The sequence below is a fragment of the Passer domesticus genome, chromosome 3 (assembly GCF_036417665.1).
Source record: "Passer domesticus isolate bPasDom1 chromosome 3, bPasDom1.hap1, whole genome shotgun sequence".
Lineage (NCBI taxonomy): Eukaryota > Metazoa > Chordata > Aves > Passeriformes > Passeridae > Passer > Passer domesticus.
Genome location: NC_087476.1, coordinates 36,528,546 through 36,542,189, shown reverse-complemented (window position 1 = coordinate 36,542,189; position 13,644 = coordinate 36,528,546). Strand labels below are relative to the sequence as shown.

The 13,644-nt window shown below is 43.9% G+C and overlaps 2 long non-coding RNA genes across 7 annotated transcripts in view; one reads left to right on the top strand and one right to left on the bottom strand.

The window, feature by feature from the left end:
* Positions 1-13,644, top strand: part of LOC135296374 (uncharacterized) — a 52,477-nt gene that overhangs the window by 24,480 nt on the left and 14,353 nt on the right. For 2 of the 6 annotated variants that reach the window (XR_010358440.1, XR_010358438.1), the window contains exons 4-5: positions 10,484-10,640; positions 13,431-13,563. The exons of 1 other annotated variant lie outside the window; for it this stretch is intronic. This is a non-coding gene — a long non-coding RNA (uncharacterized LOC135296374). Of the gene's footprint in view, positions 1-3,768; positions 4,050-10,483; positions 10,641-13,430; positions 13,564-13,644 lie in introns of all 6 variants that reach the window. 3 more of the 6 variants (XR_010358439.1, XR_010358441.1, XR_010358444.1) reach the window with 3 other exon arrangements.
* Positions 6,018-9,012, bottom strand: LOC135296376 (uncharacterized). The gene is made up of 3 exons (XR_010358446.1): positions 8,934-9,012; positions 7,778-7,985; positions 6,018-6,138 (listed from the first exon to the last, which is right to left on the bottom strand). It is a non-coding gene; the product is annotated as an uncharacterized LOC135296376 (long non-coding RNA).

The window sequence follows — 13,644 nt, the reverse complement described above, 5'->3', positions numbered from 1 at the left end:
TCCAAGAATGGACCGGTTCAGAACCTGACAGGATGTTGCATAGTTGCTCTAGAAAAAGACTTAGCTAAATATGTGCAGCCTTCTGTAGTCCAAGTCAAAAGTGAAGACACCTTCATTCCACTCTGCTCCCTGCAGCCCCAGGGTGGGGATCCCACAGACCTTCAGCTAGCATCACATGGAGAGAAGGGAGAAAAAGTATCAAGAAAGAGTGGACTAGCATGCAGCCAGATTTTTGCATGTTTGAAGGGCATTTCTGCTACAATAGGAGTGATGGCATTAAGTAAAGGAAAAGAGATTGTGTAAGAGTTCCCTGTGATGTGTGTGAGACAGGAGAAATGGCTTCAAAAATTCCTGTGAGCTGGGAAACCATGTCCAGTTCTCATTATTATGGTGGCTCTTCCAAGAGCTGAAATACAATAGCTGCTGGCAGAGCTGTGGGAGTGAGCCAGAATGGCCATCAGAGAAGAGAGCAGCAGGAGGAGAGAGGGAGCAGGTAATAGAAATAGGTCACTCCATCAGATCAGATCAGTCTAAATCAGGCCTCACACCTTGTCAGAAGTTAATAGTCTCAGACTGAGAGGGAAGGTTACAGCATGATGGGAAAAGCAACCCACCAGCCTCCTCCAGAAGACTGCAATTTGTTCAAGCTGTAGATATATTTTGCCAATTATTTATTGCAACTCTGTCTTGTCAGTGTTGTTTTTTTTTCCTCCCTTAACTATGAATATTGCTTATCAGCAATTTGATCCCTGTTTGCAATGGATTAAGTTCTTCAAGCATGACAAAGTACACTACAGTTTTCCTAGATTTTTCTGGGGTGCACTTTCCTAAAATTTGCACTTTGTATCTGCCAACGGAGTCTTGGTAGGGGGGGATACACACCCCTAGTTTTAGAGGGGGTGTGTATTATCTTTGCATGCACTCATCTGTTATTAGTGGAAAATTTTGCCCTAAGGTTTATCAAACTTGAGTAGAATTGTAACCATTCACAAGCCAGGAACTACAATTGCCCTTCTCTGCATATCTCAGGTTGACCAGGTCACAATGAAATAGGCCAGTGAAGGTAGTCTCACCAGGGCCATTCCTCCACTGACCGTGTCCAAAAGAAGAGGTTCAATCTTTTTCTTTCATCAAACTCTCAAGGTCATAGTGCAGTGTCCCTAGCAAAAATTATGTTCTGTCCTAAGTATTTAGTTCCCAGATTTCCGTTATGGCTGACTACCTTCCTTGCTTAGTAGGATGCAGTAGGGGAGGGGGGTGCCTGGGCCTTGCAAGGGAGACTCCGACTTCAGTCAGTCACAGCACTTCTGTGTCAGCCATGGTGGTCTTACAGTCTCAGCCCACCACTTCAATTTTCAGTATTTTTTTGAGAGCTCATATTTAAGGAAACAGGAAGGGGTGAAATATCTATATGGTTATACCTGCTTTATAATATATAAAATATCATCATGGCAGATATGCTCTGCAATATAGGTAATTAATTGTTATATAAAATGATGGAAAAGAGGAAAAGAGGGGGAGAAAGACTGCTAGTACTAAACTTGTGGGTTCAAGAATTTTCAGGATAAGGACAAGATGGGAAGGGAAGGGAAGGGAAGGGAAGGGAAGGGAAGGGAAGGGAAGGGAAGGGAAGGGAAGGGAAGGGAAGGGAAGGGAAGGGAAGGGAAGGGAAGGGAAGGGAAGGGAAGGGAAGGGAAGGGAAGGGAAGGGAAGGGAAGGGAAGGGAAGGGAAGGGAAGGGAAGGGAAGGGAAGGGAAGGGAAGGGAAATGTCCCAGGAAGGGATATTCTCACATTTCTGTGTTTTGCTGTTCAGAGAAGGATCTTTTGTTTGGCTATATTCTGTTTTCGACAAAATAGTGGTTTCTGTTCTTGAGGTAGCTGCTGTTGAATTCCATCCTACCCTGCAGGTGTTGCCTTCATCTCTTGAAGCAGGCATGCCTGAGCCCATCTGGGTGTGGGAGGACACTAGCCTCCTAACATACGTTACCAAAATCTGTAAACATAAAACAGAATCCCAGAGACTACATTTTCATGCATGGCCTTTGCCTTATCGCACTGCTCCTCCTTGCCCCTCCTATTCTGGTATGCAAGGTAGGGAGGTGCTTGTATAGTCTCTAATATTTTAAAATACATCAGAAATGCTATATAGCAACAGAAGCAGATACATTTGTGTTTGTGTGTGTGTGCACCCATCACCCTTGCCTACCAGATTAAATATACATGAGGGTCGCTCAAGTGTTTATCAGTTCTTTCCACTGGCTGAGCCTGCAAAAATGCTCTTATTGGTTAGAGTTAGAGGAAAAGGACATAAATGTTTTGACTGCATCTTGCATGCATATATTCATCCTGAGTATAGTTACACCAATTATTTTACCATCGGAACTCACTCGTCTGAAGAGTTCTCTTATTTGTATTAGCATCTAGTATAGGGAATGAATTTTCTTTGACTCTATTTTGATACAGTCCACTGAAGGAAGAGGTTAAGGTGGTAAACATGGCACAAAGTATACATGTGCTCAGGTCTGCAGAAAGATGTGCAGGGAAACGAGTGAATAACACCACCCCAGGGAGCTGCAGGGAGCATTAATTCATGTGCTCTTCTGCTGGCTGCTGCTGCCGATGGTATCCCCAGTGGAAATACTCCAGGTCACTGAAGAGGTGAGCCCTTACCGCTTCCCCAGAGCACGGCAGTCGCTTTGCATCTCCCTGCTCCAGATGGGGCAAGTCAGAAAAGTCCTGGGAAGGATGTAACTGTCAGGAGCACCAACCTGGTGGCAGTTGAGTTATTACAGGAAAATTGAGTACAAGCCTTGCAATGAGCCCAGTAAAAGCCAAAGGGGAGCATCATTAAAAGGTGCATTGTTACAGACACTTTACAGAGTGGTGCTCCCTGGAGGGGAGAAGAGCCCTGACCAAAGCTCTCTCTTTCTTGCCTAAGATGGATTGGCAAAGAGACGAAGTCTAGAAAAAGTTAGAGCCAAGATTAATAGCAAAAGTACAGTTAGTAACTTCATGGAGCATATCCACAAGATAATTTATGACAGCAAAGGAAGGAAGGGTATGTACTGTGGTGTTTGTGTAAAAGAAGAGCAGTTCTGCAAAACAGGCTTATAAATAAAAAAAAAAGAAAAATGAGGATATTTTTACATTTCCATAGTTGAGGAGATTTGAAGGCACAACTAATTCTTTATTTTTTTTACAGAAACAGCTCTCTCCATTAACTCTTCACAAGGGTTGGTTGCCCCTACAAGGAGATTTTTTGGAATTTTTTTCTTAGTTGCTTTCCTAGAAATAGAGTCACTCACATCTCAGTGGCATCAGCTTGTTGTTTGATATGTGTAAGCAAAATAAAAGTGGACCTATGTCACTTTTATTTTTCTCTTGGGCAGTTGAGAGACCAACTGACACCAAGCCAGGGTACAAAATCATTCACGGACCAGGGCATTTGGAACTAGAAGGTTTATATACTGGCAAAATTGCTGATTACTTCTTCACTCTTCAGTGCCTGCTTTACCCTTGATGGCAGCAGGCTAACCTGGAATATCCTTGGAAATAAGAGGCACTAGTTGGGTTGATTCAGCCTTCTAGGTTTGCTTGAAACAAGCCTAGTAGCTTTCTCTCATTGTCTCAGGAATATTTAAATCCATCTTCCCTGGGGACCAGAACAGTCTCAGGTGAGCTTCTCCTCATCATGCTCATTCAGCCATGCAGCTTTGAGTGGGGAAGAGCAGAACAATTTCCCTTGCTAATACCTGTCATTTCCCTAGACTTCTAGGGAACAGACTTTGGCCTCTTCAGGGATCTGCTTGATAGAGCACTGTGGGATAAAGCCTTGCAGGGAAGAAGGGCCCAAGAGAGCTGGTTGATATTCAAGAATCACCTTCTCCTCCAAGCTCAGAAGAGATGCATCCCAACAAAGAGAAAGTCAGACAAAAATGCCAGGAGGTCAGCATGGATGAAATATTTGCTCCTGAACAAACTCAAACACAAAACAGGAAGCAAGGACAGGTAGCCTGAGAGGAATGGAAGAAATCATCCAAACAACCAGGTATCAGGTTATGAAAGCTAAAACCCTGATAGAATTGAATCTGGCAAGGGATGCCAAGGGCAACAAGAAAAACTTCTATAGGTACATCAGTGATAACAGAAAGAGTAGGGAAAATGTTATGAAAAAATTCTTTACTCAGAGGGTGTAGCACTGGAACAGGTTGTCTAGGGAAGTTGTGGATGCTCCATCCCTGGAAGGGATGGCCAGCCTAGATCCGGCCTTCAGCAGCTCGATCTATTGAATGGCATCCCTGCCCATGGCAGGAGGGTTTGAAACTGGGTGATCTTTGAGGTCCCTGCAAAAACTACTCATTCTGTTATTTCATGATTCAGTCCATGACCTGATCAGATGCATGCATGAGTTGTAAATGAACTGGTGGAGGAAGTTGCTAAGTCACTGTCTGTCATATTTGAGTAGTCATGGGAGTCTGGTGAAGTTCCCTCTGCCTGGAAAAGGAGAAATATAACCCCCATTTTTAAAACAGGAAAAAACTTCAAGTATGTGTCACCATCACTGAACCAGAGTGTGGAGGATGCAGGGCTGCTTTTAAGTCATTAAGAACAAGGTATGTGATGGAGTGGCAGTGGACACCACTCTATGTAAACATTGGCTCAGTTTAATAGCAGGGAACTAACTAGCTGGAAGGCTGCACAGTGCCTCCAGATTAGCAATTAGCATGGTAGGGGTCATGACAAAACAGCCAGAGTTGGAAGGATGCTATTTTCTCAGTCCAGCTATATATTTCTTTTGCCAAGGCCAGGAGTAAAAAGATCCCAAGCATGCTGGACATTAAAAAGCAAGTTCCTTGAAAGACATGTTCACTAAGCTGTCAGGGAGCTGTTAGCAGGGAAAGAACAGGCAGATAGACAGACTCCCACAGGGGCCTGAAGAAGCAGAGCATGCCTCTGTACTAGAAAGAGGTCAGAGGAGCAGCTAACCCTGGAACTGTGACAAATCCTACGTCTCAATCTCTTCTACACACTGGCTTTTCCATCCCTCTAATCCTCTTTGTCACCTGTCCCCAGGCCTCTATATCTCTTTTTCAATCTGAAATAACCAGAATGGAGCTAAGGTCTTCAATTTATACAATGGAACAAAAATAATACTAAAAATTCTCCCCTACAGAGTCTGAGATAACAACTAGCATAAAATAGCAAAATTTTCAGTAAGCTGCCTAGACCTTTGTTTTTTCTAAATGGTTACAGTTAATTCAGAACCCAGCAATGCATATAGGTAGTTCAAATGGTATCTCTCAGTGTGCATTACCTTGCCAATTCTCCTCATTGATTATCAGAGGAGGTACCAATGCAGCACTGATGTTTTTCAGCAGGGTATAAAGAGATGGCTATTCTGGGAGTAACAAGGCAGGGGTCTAGAAAAACAGGAATATTAGACTCTTAGGAAAGCACTAGGTACAGATTATGTAGAAAAATTTAAACATATTTAAATTTCACAGTGTTGATATTTTTGCTGTACTCACCACCCTCTCCTATTCCCACTCTGGGCAGGCTCACTGTGCCTGAAACAAAACAGTGGGCATAGACAAGGAGTGACAGTGCCACTGACAAGGCTTCTGGCTTCATCTAAGTTGGAGAAGTGGCATCTTCTGCAATTCCTTGGTTCCCAACCCCGAAAGTGTTGGGAATGGCATCTGTCAGCTTCAAAAGAGAGCCTTCATCCTGAGCCAGAGATGGCTGTGGGAAAGCTGGGGCAATACAACTGTGATAAGTCACATGCTGCTCTTGGACCAAGCAGGGTGATGGGACAGATCTCCTCCCTGCAGTCACCTTATGGAAGTGGCTGCTGGTTTTCCTTCCTTACAGGCTTGATCCTGTCTCCACTGGAAACAGGAAGACTCTAATTTTCCCTTTTCTGTGTCCTCTCACCTTCTTTCTTCCACTGATGTTTCTCTGATATTGGCTTCTGCCACTGATGCCTGCTGTTTGAGGCTGGTGTGCCTGATACGGGTGATACGGGGTGACAGTGGCAGCTTCTCCCCTGTTCCTCTTCCTTGCTCCGCCCTCAGACCCCTTCTCCACTTCTATGTCCATTTTCAAGCCCATGCTTCTTCCTGTGCTCTTCCTCCCAGCTATGTCAAAAAAATGAAAAATATGTAATATGCAGAAAAATCCAAACTATTGACATTGCTGCTAATTTCATCAATGACTCTTTTTCAGGCTCATGCTGTGAGAGCCAACTTTTATTGCCCATTATAAAACAATATCTCCTAATAGGGGGGTGCAGTGCTCTGTGCTGCCAATAAGAGGGCATTTAGCCTGGAAATTTGTGAGTGTAATTTATTGTCAAGCATGCCCTGTGCACACACACACAGGTAATGATGGTGTTAGCCGTCTGACAAATTACAGGGCCTTGCACATTTGACCTCCTCCCCTGCCCTGTGTGCGGTATCGCATCTCCCAGGGGGTTCATCCTGACATCCCACCTCGGAGCAGCTTCCAGCTGCTGCCATTTTGGATATCCTGCCTATGTATTTCTTTCCAAAGATCCTCCCTGCTCTCACCCCTGGGGTTATTCTGTTTTCACTGCTGCTGTATGCAGGGCTCAGTTTTGTGCCAAGCCTTGCTTGAGGATCAAATACCTTATAATTGTACTGATCAGAACTGTGAACTTTATAATAGTGATGGAAGGGAGAACATCAAAGACTTCTGCCAAGATCTTTAGCTTTTGTCTTTAGCCCTGAATATTCTCCAAATAGCAGACTTCAAAGCTGAAACCTTTTCCTAGGTACGGGAAAGTTATTCCAGACATTTTATGAATCACTTTGGTTTAATTAATATTTTTTTCCTTCCGGTCTGTGTACAGTTCATCTTACAGTAACCAGATCTTGAGAAGTACAGAGATCTCAAAACTCAGTAAAGTTTTAAAAGTGTTTCCAAGCATTGCCGAAAAAGTTTTGCTTTAAAATATTCAGTGTATAGTGTCTGATTCAGCGTATCTTTTCTCCTGGATTTTAGTAACAGTTAAGTACTTAACTGCTGAATAGTAATAGATTAAAGCACACATTTAAACACTTTGCTGAATACAGTCTATACAAAACACATGATGTTGTATTGCAAGGTTTTTTCTTCACCCATTCAGGGATGAAAGGACATATTCACTAGTGGCCTTGGCACTTGTGAGTAAAGAAGGCATTTCATATTCAGATGGGTAAACAATTTATGTCACACTATCCAATGTCCTCATGCTGTCCTTCTAGTCTGTTTGTTTATTTGAACATCTTTGTCATGGCACTCAGCAAAATGCTTAATTAGACATGTTTGTATAGTAACATGATAGTAAATAATCTCAAATTACAGGGCTATGTTTTCAAAATTTCAAAGAGTCAATCCTTGACATATATGCTAATTAGTATTTTGTGAATTTAATGACTAAATTTTGATAAACATCAGTGATAGTCCTGCTCCTCTGCCTCAGATTGTTTAGTTTTTATTCTGACCATTTGCAGGCTTTTTTTCACTTGCTCCGGCTTCCTTCATTTCTGTTTGGTTCAAGAAGAATCACATCCCATTCTCTCTTGCCTGCAAAGCAAAGGCTTCCCTTTTCTCTTCTGAACCTGCACATGGCAATTATAATCAGTAAGGAAAAGTCAGCAAATAACAATTTAAATGGTTGCTTTTCAGCAGAATAAATGCTGGATCCTCTCAAGCAAGCAGGGTTGGTGATGAGCCTGTCAGTCAGGAACTCTCATGTTTGGCAGGCTGATTTACCTGTCTGATGTTCCTGCTCGTTCTCCATCATAAAATAAAAACACTTCACTTGTCAAACATCTTCTTTTTCTGGGATGTGTCTTGCATGCACACTACTCGTCCATTTGAAACTCGGCTGTGCCTCTAGCAGTCAATCTGACAGCTCAGCCGGAATCTGTCCTAAAGAGATTTCTCAGTAGGCCACTGAAGCATCTCAGAAACCTGGGGCCTGCACAATGAAAATATTTTTTTATGCATTATTTTTCTTAACAGGGAATTGACTCTTTGCAAAACAGAACAGGACTTTTGAGCTCTTTAAGATGGGGAAGAAACCAGTCTTCTAGACACTGAAAAGTCCAGGCAAACCTTTAATGTCTCACTCCTGTAACAGCTTGTCTTGAGTTGGCAAATCCAGAGATGTGCTAATGGTGGATCTGGCCACACAGGCTCTGCAGATGAGTTGCTCCTCAGTGACTCTAACACTTTGGGATAACTCTTCAGACCATACTGCCTCACTGTTTCCTGACGGCAGCCATCAGCATTTCTCCTTGGCTCAGCCCTAAAGCTGATAGCCAAGCCTTGCTGTATGGCCAGGATGGTCAGCCCAGGCTCCTGCCCCAAAGACAGGTGCCTCACTAGTTCTTCTCTCATCCATCCTTGAGGCAGCAAGAGGGGAAGTGAATACAAGAGGCCCAGCTTATAGCTGTTCTTTCTAATTCAGAGGTAGAAGACTTTGCAAAAAATCACAAAATAAGCTGAGTTGGAAGGGACCCACAAAGATCATCAAGTCAAATCCCTGGTCCTGTACAGCATCATGCCCAAGAATAATACCATGTGCCCGAAAGTATTATCCAAGCACATCTTGAGCTCTGCCAGGCTTGGTGCTGTGATCACATCCCTGAGGACCATATTCCAGTGTGTAAACACCCTCTGGGTAATAAATCTTTTCCTGCTATTAAAACTAAGCCTCCCAGGACACAATGTCAGGCCGTTACCTTGGGTCCATGAACCATTTACTCGAGCACATAGGGTTAGGGTTACACCCAGGGTTAGGATTTGAAAAAATGACAAAGCCCAGAGCTCCAGGCATGTTGCAGCTGCAAAAGACAGGCCAAGGGAACACAGAACTGCCAAAACATGACACCTTCCTAACCATTCTGCAATGAACCAGTCTTACCTGAATGTTGCTTTTACTGCTCTGCCTAGGGTTAGGTTTATGCCTAGGGTTAGGGTTCTGAAAACCACAAAGCCCAGAGTTCCAGGCACACTGCAGCTGCAAAAGGCATGCCAAGGGGTACACAAAAATGCCACAGCATTGCTCCTTCCTCACCTTTTGGATTGACCAGACATAGCCCAAGACTGCTTTTACTACTCTGATTAGGGTAGGGTTACACCTAGGGTTAGAGTTTTGAAAACCACAAAACCACACAGAACTGCCAAAAGGGTGTAAAACATCTGGGTGGTTGCGGCTGCCGGCAATCAGAAATGTGGGGTGGTAGCCATGTTGGGGAAGTTCTGTGTTGTTCTTGGCATGCCTTTTTCAGCTGCAGTGTGCTTGGAGCTCTGAGCTTTGTGGTTTTCAAAACCCTAACCCTAGGCATATCCATAAGCATAAGGTGACGGAGGAAAAGATTAATGGGGTAGAGGTTGGTGATGCCAATCCAAAAGGTGGGGAGGGAGCCATGTTGTGGCAGTTCTGTGTTGTCCTTGGCATGACTTCCCAGGATGCACAGCTCTTCAAAACCCTAACCCTAGGCATAAACCAAACCCTAGGCAGAGCAGAAAAAGCAGTTTAGGGCTAAGTCTGCTTCAAAGGAGAAAGCTCTGGAAGAAGTCATGTTGTGGCAGTTCTGTGTTGTCCTTGGCATGATGTTTTCAGCTGCAGTGTGCCTGGAGCTTTGGGCTTTGTGGTTTTCAGAACCCTAACCCTAGGCGTAACCCTAACCCTAGGCATAGCCCTAAGCTGGGTCCCTCTGAATCTTTCTGCTTGGTACCAGCCTCACCCCCATGCATCTTTTACTCCCTCACCTAGGGTTAGAGTTACACCTAGGGTTAGGGTTCTAAAAATCTGAAAGCACAGAGCTCCAGGTACACTACAGCTGAAAAAGGCATGCCAAGGGCAACACAGAACTGCCAAATCATGGATTTCTCCACAGCTTTCTCATTTTAACCAGCCTTTGCTACTCAGTTCATCACAGCGATGGGATCTGTGCCTCTCTCTCTTTTTCCCCTCATTATGAAGTGTAAGAGTGCTATGAAGTCTCCTGTCAGTCTCCTTTTCTCTGGGATGAGGTGACCAATTGGCCTCAGCTGCTCTTCATACAACTTTATCTGTTGACCCTTCATCATCTGTGTAGCTCTACTTTGGATGCTGTGTAATAACATCTTTCTTACATTGTGGCACTCAAATCTGCCCCCAGCACCCGAGGTGATGCCACCCCAGTGCAGAGCAGAGTAGGACAATCCCCTCCCTTGCCCAGCTGGCCATGCTGTGCCTGATGTCCCCCAGGACAGGGCTGGCCCTCCTGCCTGCCAGGGCACTGCTGGCTCATGTTCAACTTTCCATTGACCAAGAATGCTAAGTCCCTTTCTGTGGCTCTTCTTCCCAACATTTCATTCCCTGCTCTGTCTGGACATCCAGGGTTGCCCCATCCCAAGTGCCGTTTGGCACTTGTTGAACTTCCTGTGGTTTGTGATTGCCCAGGGCTCTAATTTGTTTCTCTGCAGGGCCTCATGGCCTTTGAGGGAGTCAACAGCTCCTTCCAGTTTTGTGTCATCTGTGAATTTGCTTAGAATTCCTTCCACTCCTGCATCCAAGATATCCATAGAGGTGTTGAAGAGCACACGGACAGAGAACCATCATCCACCCCAGTCACTTACCTTGGTAAGACAGTACCTACTGCTTTTTAAGGAGAACTCCCAGCTCTGGGGACAAACTGCTTATTGAGAGAGCTTCTTTCCAACCCTGAGTTGCCAATGATTGACATCTGCTCTGAAGCCTCCGAGTTTTTACCAGTACCATTAGGATTTTGGGGGAACATGGGCCATAGGGCCAGATCTGTGAGACTAGAGTTTGCCCAGTTTGGTATATCTGAATCTGCAAAAACCCGACCACATCCAAGAAGCTGGGGAATGTTAATTATTAATCCAATTCCTAACTTTTACATCTTGTCCCTACTGGAAGGCTAAAGAGTGACCAAACTGCAGTATGGTCAGAGTTTCTAGTGTACACTGTCCTTTCCCTTAGCCGGTTGGGCTTCTGTCATTCCTTAAGCTCTGCAGATCTTCCAGCTGGTTCCTCCCTGAAGCTGCCCCAGCTGCAGCTCTCGGGGAGAAACTGGTGTTGCTAGGAAAACTGGAAAATATTTTAAGGCCTGAGGTTCCTGCCATGCAAATGAAGGTATGTTACACATCTTGTTCTGAACAATTACCTCCGTTCAATTAATCAGACACTTATTCATCTCACACTGTAACTGTAGCCTGTAAGCCACTCATCATCTCCAGGTGTTTTGAATGAAACAATCTCATATTTAAGAATTTGTCAACAGTATGGCTGGATGCAATAATTTTGACAAAGATTTTCTAGCATGGGATTTCACAATGTATATTTCGTCCTATGACCTGCAGTGAGAAAACAACCTTAAAAACTTAAACATCCATAGTTTTCCTCCTGTAGTTTATACCTAGGAAAGAGAAACACAGGGTAAATCAAGTGACTTTTCCGTGTTCACCTGGGAGGATAGTTGGAAAACTGAATCAAAACCTAATGTTCAATTCATCAGCTCATACTCTGTGCAATATTGCCCACAATGGAGACTCCCAGTGTACATAAACTGTGGTTCAAAAGTGAGCACAAGACTGATTTCAGGAGATGATGCAATGCTTCTCAAGCTCAAGGCTGATGGAGTGACAGGAAAAGCTAACTGTAGGGCAAAGTTAGCTTATCCCGTTATCTCTGAGGAGACTGAAAACAACCATTGACAATATGAAGCTACTTCTTAATGTGGCCAAATGATGTTCCAAATAGCAGTTGGTTCATATTTAATATAACATATGTTTTAGCATTACAGTAATGTAGCAGGACAAAAGGCGTCACTATTTTGATAAGTGATTGAACTTTCAGCAGCAGAGAGGGAAGGCAGAAAGAGATTTTTATTTTCAAAGTAAATAAAAGGATTGACACACACTATGGCCCAAAATTTTAATTTTCTTTTTTTTTCCTACCATTCTATTAAAGACAAATCAGATGACTCTTATGTTGGCTGAAGACCTTAGCTTATGATTACTCATTTGAAAGCTTTTGCAGCTTAACAAATTACCACCCATCTGGTAAGCCATCCTATCTTGTCCCATGTGTGCTCTTAGCCATCCTGAAATTGTGAATTAAAGCACATCAGCATCAGTGGGTTGGCCTGTCCCTCAGAGGTGCTAATGCCATGTGTTTGGAAGGGTGACAGCACCCTTTGGCCAGGTGGTAGGAGCACACAGCCATCTGCTGAACTTCTGAAACATGTGGCAGAAAGGACTGGGAGTTACTGTCAAATCTCCACCTTCTGCAAGACAGGTCCTGTGGGGTAAGGAAATGACAGGAGCTGCAGTCACAAAGCTTTCTGGGATCTGACCCAGCAGTACCTCTGGCACACACCTACAGTCTCTCCCACATGTCCAAGCCTGATAAATCACACCAAAGGCAAATAATAATGGCCAGCTGTTTGGTTCATTGGAAAACAGACGCTTTTCTTACCCATTCCAATTACTTAATTGTTTTGAGAAGGCCTCTAATTTGCAGATTGTACCTTGAGTCAGCCTGTGTGGACAGTGCTTGATGGAATCGATTCCCCACATTAATAAGAAGGGGCAGTGCTGTGGTGTTCTTGTAGCCTGTGCTTCCAGACTAACCAGCAAACATCAGACAATGGCAGGATGGGGGGACAGTGGTGTTGAAGACAGTGAGCTACATGTCTCTCAGAGAATTGTGCTGTTTTCTGCTGTAGACACAATCAAATATGCCAAATGGCTGCTAAAATGTAAATGTTAGCAATCAAGGTCACCTTCCAAGGGATACCAAACAGTGTGCCCCAGGCAGGCCCCATTAGTGGCAGCACTGACAGCATTCCTATCACCATCTCCTCCCCCAGTTCTTTGCTCCGTGCTGAGAAATATTCCAGAGGCAAAAATCTTTTCCATCTGATGCTAAAAAGCTACTCCCTTTTCCCACCCAGCCAAGGCTCAAGTTTAATAAAAATCCTCATTAGTTGTCATCTAAATATGCAGGAGGTCCATGCCAAGTATTGCAGCTGAGTTAGGGAAAGCCAAAGCAGGTTCTAATTAAAGATGGGGCCAGAACAAAACCTTGGGTCACAAGCCTGTACTTCATGAAAACTGGGATCCAAGCTCTGAATGCCATTGATCAGAATGATCTCTTCACTCAAAGTCCTGGGTACTACCTGGCAGCATAATTGTAAACCTCTAAGAGCAACCCCTTGATTCAGCCACTGTGCATAACATGATGCAGTTTCTCTGGCTGCTTCATTTTAATTATGGGATGGGAACCTTTAATTAATACAACAAGACAGTGAAAATATAATCAATTGTGTGGCCCCTGTTGTTTGTTCACGTTAATTTTGCATGCTTTTTTTTTTTTTTAACACGCTTGTTTTTTAATTTTGTGCAGTTATGTGTGAAAGCCACTAGCAGCAGCAACCAAGTGTTCCACAAGGAGCCCGGGGGAACAGGGTGTTAATAAGTGCTGGGTTTGGCTACTGAGGAGGCATGGAGGTGCTTGGAGGTTGTATGAAACAAAGAAGGTAGCTGAGTTTTTCTGCTAACATGATCATTAGGGAAGGACTGAAAATCAATGATATCTTTTATTTCTGCCTTTATGTTTC